General features: G+C 29.6%; 1 long non-coding RNA gene across 1 annotated transcript; it reads left to right on the forward strand.

Annotated features, from left to right (window-relative positions):
- The first annotated feature begins 4905 nt into the window (after positions 1–4905).
- Positions 4906–6897, forward strand: LOC117912094. Its single transcript, XR_004650977.1, has 2 exons — positions 4906–5601; positions 5706–6897. It is a non-coding gene; the product is annotated as an uncharacterized LOC117912094 (long non-coding RNA).
- The last annotated feature ends 333 nt before the right edge of the window (positions 6898–7230 follow it).

The following is a 7230-nucleotide window of genomic DNA, read 5'->3' on the forward strand; positions in this document are numbered from 1 at the left end:
TTCCAATGGTAAATGTAAATAATTTATTGATTTTAAGTTTTTTTTTCTTTCCCTCATTTTTCCTCAAACTTTTCAGGAGCCAGCGTAACCTAAAGAAAAAAAAATGTTATATTTGGTTAAACGAAATATAACCAAATAAAAAAAACATTAACTCTAAATGTGGCTTAACAAAATAAAAGAAAAAAAAAATAGAAGAGAAAAAACAAAGGAATATGTTGGGGTGATGGAACCTAAGCGCATGAGATGGTGAAAGCCTACTATAATAAATTATATTAATTTTCTTTTGTATTTTTATAATAAAATTAAACATTAAAACATAATTATCGTAAGCTTTTTATTAAATAAAAATGGTGAACAAATCAACCAATTATTAGTAAATGTTGCCAACCTGTTTGACAACTAGGATTATTACATTTTTGTAAGATGACATGGCAAACAACTAGACATGTGCATGAGTGCTTATATTGATGCAATTTGCATTTTCATTTCTAGACCACGCTACTTACTCCGAATTTTGATGACATCTCCATGAAACAGTTTAGTTGGACATTTTTCTCGATAAGGAAAAATAAAAGACAAAGTTTGTATCAACATTTTCTTTGTTTCTTTTTTCTTTTTTTAAAAAGATAGATTTTAAGATATATTTTTAGAAAAATTTTGAAAAATTAATGGACGAATGATTTTTATTTATTTTTAGGTAACTAGAGGAATAAAAAATTATAAGAGCTTGTTCAATAATTATTTTCTGAAAGCAATTTTTTTTCCCTATAGAACATAAAATAGGTTTTTTTTAACCTAAAAATGTGTTTGGAAGATTTTTAATTGAAAATGCTTTTTGATAATTTATTTTTTTAAGTAGATATAAGATGTTTTTAATGGCTTTATATAGTGTTTTGTGAAACAATGAAATATAGATAACACTTAAAAAATAATCATGAATTGATTTTAAAATTTTATTTAAATATTATTTTTGAATACATCACAAAATAAACTAAGGATATGTTTAGAAAATGTTTTCTAAAATTGTTCTAGAAAGGAATCTCTCATATTTAGTTTTAGTAATCTTTTTATAGTTAAGTAATACATTTTAGGATATTTAAAAATTTGTTTTGTTTATCTTTAAATAGTAAGGGAATTCAATTCCTTTCAAGACTTTGAAAAATGATGGCTAGAAAGTGTGAACCATATATAATGATTTCACATAACCTTATTAAAAATGTTTTTCAAGTCGTTGGTTTCATATTAGTGAAAGGGCAATGAAAGTTTGAAAAGTCTTTTAAGTTAATGCCAAGTAATTAAGTCAATTAAGTTGATCCAAGTGAGGTATGTTGATTGAAATGGTCAGGTAATTAAATCAATACTATTGTCTTCACATAAATTGGTACATATGTAAAGTACAAAAAAAAAATCTATATTATATATAAAGTATATACAATCTCATGCCTCTAACTATTAAATGTTAGAAGTTGAGGAAAGTCTTTTTCAGATATAAAATTAATTAAAGATAATTTTGAAATTAGACCCATCTCATATTTTTTTCATGTCCGTGCTCGTGAGTCTATCATAACTCTATTGAGGAATAAGAAAAAGAAAATCCCTCAAGAAATCCATTTTATGACATTTAAAAAATTGTTTTAATTATCCTTTTTATAATTAGGGAATTCAATTACTTTCAAACCTTTGAAGAATAATTGCTAAAAATTATGGACTACATATAATGATTTCACATGACCTTATTAAAAATGTTTTTTAAGTCTTTGGTTTCATATCAGTGAAGGAGTAATAGAAGTTTGAAAAGTCTTTTAAGTCAAGAGCAAGTAATCAAAATCAATTAAATTCATTCAAGTGAGGTATATTGATTGAAATGGTCAAGTAATTATATCAATTAAATTTATCCAAATGAGGTATATTGAATGTCTTTTTAAGAATTAGATTTTTGACCAAGCTAAACATTCAATAATCAATTTTAAAAAGGGTTTAGACTCGACTCCTATTTTTCCATTTCTCCATGTCCTTTTTCTTAGGCCTATGGAGGAATACTTTCAAATCTCATGTCCTTTATAAATGATAGAAGAAAAATAATAAAATAAAGTATTAAAATCTTATTTTTTTCCCTCTTATAATAGAAAGAAGAAAATATAATGTCACATAAAAAAGTGACAAAAATAATTATTAATTTAAAATATTAATACTCACATACTTTATACATGAAGTTCTTATGATATTTTTTTTAAAAGTATTTATGTAATATTTATTATTGTAACATTAATGTTGGTCCATTAAGGTGTCACTAGTAAAAGAAGATATTCATACAAGTTATTTGAAGGTTGGATTTTAACTTAAGAAATCCTTAGGAATCCTAGTCCTTTTAAGACTTTGAAGAATGATTGTTAGAAATTATAGACTGTAAATAATGATTTCACATCACCGTATCAAAAATGTTTTAAGTCTTTGGTTTCATACTATTAAAAGAGAAATGGAAATTTGGGAAGTCTTCTAAGTGAATGACAAGTATAAATAATGATTTCACATTACCTTATCAAAAATGCTTTTTAAGTCTTTGGTTTCATACTAGTGAAAGAAAAATGGAAGTTTGCGAAGTCTTCAAAGTGAATGACAAGTATAAATAATGATTTCACATTACCTTATCAAAAATGCTTTTTAAGTCTTTGGTTTCATACTAGTGAAAGAAAAATGGAAGTTTGCGAAGTCTTCAAAGTGAATGACAAGTATAAATAATGATTTCACATTACCTTATCAAAAATGCTTTTTAAGTCTTTGGTTTCATACTAGTGAAAGAGAGATGGAAGTTTGAGAAGTCTTCTAAGTGAATGACAAGTAATTAAATCAATTAAGTTCATCAAGTGAGGTATGTTAATTGAAATGGTCAAGTAAATAAATCAATTAAATTTATCTAAATGAGGTATATTGAATGTCTTTTCAAGAATTTGATCTTTGACAAAACTAAACATTCAATAATCAATGTTAATAAGGGTTTAGACTTGACTCTTATTTTTCCATTTCTCCATGTCCTTATTCATAGGTCTATTGAGGAATAATTTTAAATCTCATTTCCATTATAAATGATAGAAGAAAAATGATGAAATAAAATAGTAAAAATCTTATTTTCCTCTTATAATAATAATAACAATAATAATAATAATAATAATAATAATAATATCACTGAAAAAGTGATGAAAATAATTATTAATTCAAAATATTAATAGTCTCATATCTTACAAGAAGTTTCCATGGTACTCTCAAAAAGTGTTTTATGTAATATTTTTATTATTATAACATTAATGTTGGTCGATTAAGGTGTGATTTGTGAAAGAAGAAATCCATTTTAGGTCATTTGAAAGTGGATTTTAGGAACATTTTTATAGTTAAGAAATCCTTAGCGAAGTCCATTCCTTTTAAGACTTTGAAAAATGATGGTTATAAATTGTAGACTATGAATAATGATTTCACATTACCTTATTAAAAATGTTTTTTTAAGTCTTTAGTTTCACATTAATGAAAGAATACTAATGGAAGATTGAAGTCTTCAAAGTCAAGGGCATCCAAGTGAGGTATGTTGATTGGAATGGTCAAGTAATTAAATTTATTCAAATGAGGTATATTGAATGACCTATGTTGAGTATAAGATAAGTTAATTTGAACAATCCTTTCAATCTCAAGACTTAATAAATCCATACTAGTGGCTTCACATAAATTGGTATATACCTAAAATAGCAAAAAATAAAATAAAATTCTATATTATATATAGAGCATATTCAATCTCATGCCTCTAATTATAAATATTGGAAGTTGAGGGAAGTCTCTTTTAGATATGAAATTAATCAAAGATAAGTTTCAAATTAGACTTGCTTCTATTTTGCCATTTCTTTGTGTCCTTATTCAAAGCTTTAATGAGTAATAATTTTAAATCTCATTTCCATCATGCACGAGAGAAGAAAAATGAAGAAGTGAAATATTAAAATCTTATTTTCCTCTTATAATAGAAAGAAGAAAATATAATATCACATGAGAAGTGACAAAAATAATTATTAAATTTAAAACCTATCTACATGTTCTTACATTTCATTTTTCTGTCACAATCATATCCATGGAAATATTTAAATTATATCTCAAAGTCATCTACCTTCAACCTAGTTCCAATAACTAAAGGAAATCCTTCATTCTTCAAAATTTCTCGGTGTTGGATGAAGAGAAAAAAGTAAGTTTGGAATATGATAAAAAAATAATAATAAAAAAATAAATAAAAGAAAATCCCTCACTAAGATTGAGGTTGGAAACAATTTCATCTTAATGTAAAATTATATGCCTCTACAAGATTATATATATTTTGATATATTGTGCCAAAAAAAATTGTAGACCTAAATTAAATTAAGATACTTGAAATTGTGAATATCAAATAGAAGAGGTTAATATAGTTTAACTTCAATCAATTAAAGAATATATGAAATGTTTTTGCTCATTTCTAACTCATGAAATTTGCTATGCATGCATGCATGTTATACTCTAACTTAACCTTATTAACTATGGTACAAGAAAGAAGGACTATTATCCCCCAAATTTGGGTAATAAAATTTCATATTGGTTGTGTGCTTTTCCAATAGAACCAAAAAAAGATAAACATTATGATAAAGATAATAAATATAAAGGTATGGGCACAAGACAACATGAAAAGAAAGGATATTTCCTAGAAGTGTTGAAGGTGGGGATAATAAAGACAGAAATGATGTTTCCTAGAAGTGATGAAGAAGGTGGGGATGATAAAGACAAAGGTATGGGCACAAGACATGAATGGAAATGATATTTCCTAGAAGTGTTGAAGAAGGTGGGTTGAAGTGAAAGTGCAATGAGATGAAAGAGTCCTATAAATTGCAACTCGATTGTGGCTTGCTACATCATAACAACCTACTTCCTTTTTTAATAGAACTCCTGTTTCCAGTCACATAATTGATGAAAAAGTGTAGAGCAATATCCCCTGTGTTTGCCTTGCTTTGCCTTCTCTCATGTGAACCAAACACCTTGGTTTGTAATGAGAAGTAGAAACATGCCCTTCTCAGCTTCAAACAACTTCTCTCTGATCCTGCAAACCAACTCTAATTCTCATCTCGATCTGCTGATCAGGAAGATTGCTGTGGGTGGATAGGAGTCCACTGCCATAACATCAGTGGTCATGAAGTCACGGAGCTCCACCTCCACGGTTTTGGATTGGGCGGCAAGGTTAGTCCTGCTCTGCTGCAACTAAATTTTTTTAATTACTTGGACTTGAGCTCCATTGAGTTTGGAGGTGCTCCAGTTCCAAGTTTCTTGGGTTCCATGCGGAGTTTAACATACCTGATGGACTAGTCCCCCCTCAGCTTGGAAATCTTTCCGATCTTCATTACCTCAGTCTAGGGTTCCCAGAATTATACTGATATTCTTCATGGCTTATATGTTTGAGGCCCTCAGTTGGATTTCTCGTATCTTCTTTGCAAAACCTATCTATGGTTGAAGTCGACCTTTACAGGGAAGTTCATTCTTTTGAATATATCTATGCTATCTTTACTTGTCCGATTGTGAACTTGATAGCATGAGTCCGTCGCTCGGGTATGTAAATCTTACATCTCTCACATACCTTCATCTTTCTGGGAATCATTTCAATCATGGGACACCTAATTAGCTCCATGACTTGACCATTGATGCTATGGCAGTGAACTCTTATCCACCCACGGCAATCTTCCTCTGCAGTCCAAGATGAGAGTCAGTTGGTTTGCGGGGTCTGAGAGAGCTTGTTTGAAGCTAAGCAGGGCATTTTTCTGCTTCTCATTGCAAACCAAGGTGTTTGGTTCACGTGAGGATAGGAAGCAAAGCAAGGGAACCACAAGGAATATTGCTCTACACTCTCTCATCATCAATTATGTGATTGGAAACAGGACTACCATTCAGAAAGGAATTAAGTAGAGGTTCTTGGGAAGGAGGTTCAGAAGCCGAGGAGGGTTACTCTGAGTAGGTGGGACAATTTCTATCTCTCTACTGATCAGGTGCAGTATGCTTGTGTTGATGCTTTTCTTTCCCCCGAGATTGGGAATTTGGGACGACCCTAAATGCATCTCTGTTAGAAAAATTATAGTGGGTTTTGCGGGGTTCTGCTAATTTTTCGAGATTTTCAAGGAGAAATGATGATGGTTGTTAGATGATTTCTGGACTTTTTAGGCATTCAATGTTTGGGATATCCCTACAATACAGTACCTATTTGTGTGGAGATTGTATTAATTTGCTTGCCTGTGTTTTCATTTGTTAGATGTTGATGGGCGTATATAGTTTTTGTTTATGTGGGCAATACGAATTTGGGGTAATGAAGGAGATGGAGGTCGGTGGGGAGGGGGCAGTTGCTGGTGGCTGGTGCTTGACACCTTTGAAAACCATTTGGAGTACTTTTATTGTGACCTCGAATCAGGGAAAATAACCACTCGCTTTCAAGTTATTTACAAATTGGGGGCAGTAGTAGAGTGGGAGAAGCTGGCTGTGGTGGTAGGTGGAGGCATTTTAGCAGTAATGGAGGTGAAGCTGGATTTTAGGTTTCAAGCAGGGGAAACGCCAACGACGAATATCAAAGAAGTTTACTACTTCTAAAGGTCTGTCAAGACCCGGCGGTCAGACCGTAGAACGGACGCACCGTCCGATTTTCTGGAAACCGGCCAACTTGTGGTTTCGGCCAAATCCACCGTGGCCTTTTCTCCTCATTCGGCCCATACTCCCCCTGCTAACCGGCCCATTACCCAGCCTTCTTTTTGCTTGTACCTGTAAGTGTAGGTAACCCGCATGAAGAGGATTTGAAAGTGGGTTGTACAACCAGTATACTACACAATCCTTTAAATTAATATATAGTTTACATACTATATTAATGTTGTTTCCGAATTTTTATAATATAAATCATTGAAACATATATAAATATTTATTTTTATAACAATTATTAACAATACATATTTTAATTAATATAATAATTTAAAAAATTTTAAAAGAATAAAATACATAGATTAATTAAATATTATAATTTTCTTTCCATATTTAAATATTATAAATATTCTATTTAATAAAATTTGATATATTAATATGTTTATATTTATGTTTATCATTTAATTTGATATATCAAATATTAAAAAAAATGAAATGTTATTAAAATTTTTAATTATATATATATATATATATATATATATATATATATATATATATATA

Source organism: Vitis riparia, chromosome 4 (assembly GCF_004353265.1).
Source record: "Vitis riparia cultivar Riparia Gloire de Montpellier isolate 1030 chromosome 4, EGFV_Vit.rip_1.0, whole genome shotgun sequence".
NCBI classification, from domain to species: domain Eukaryota; kingdom Viridiplantae; phylum Streptophyta; class Magnoliopsida; order Vitales; family Vitaceae; genus Vitis; species Vitis riparia.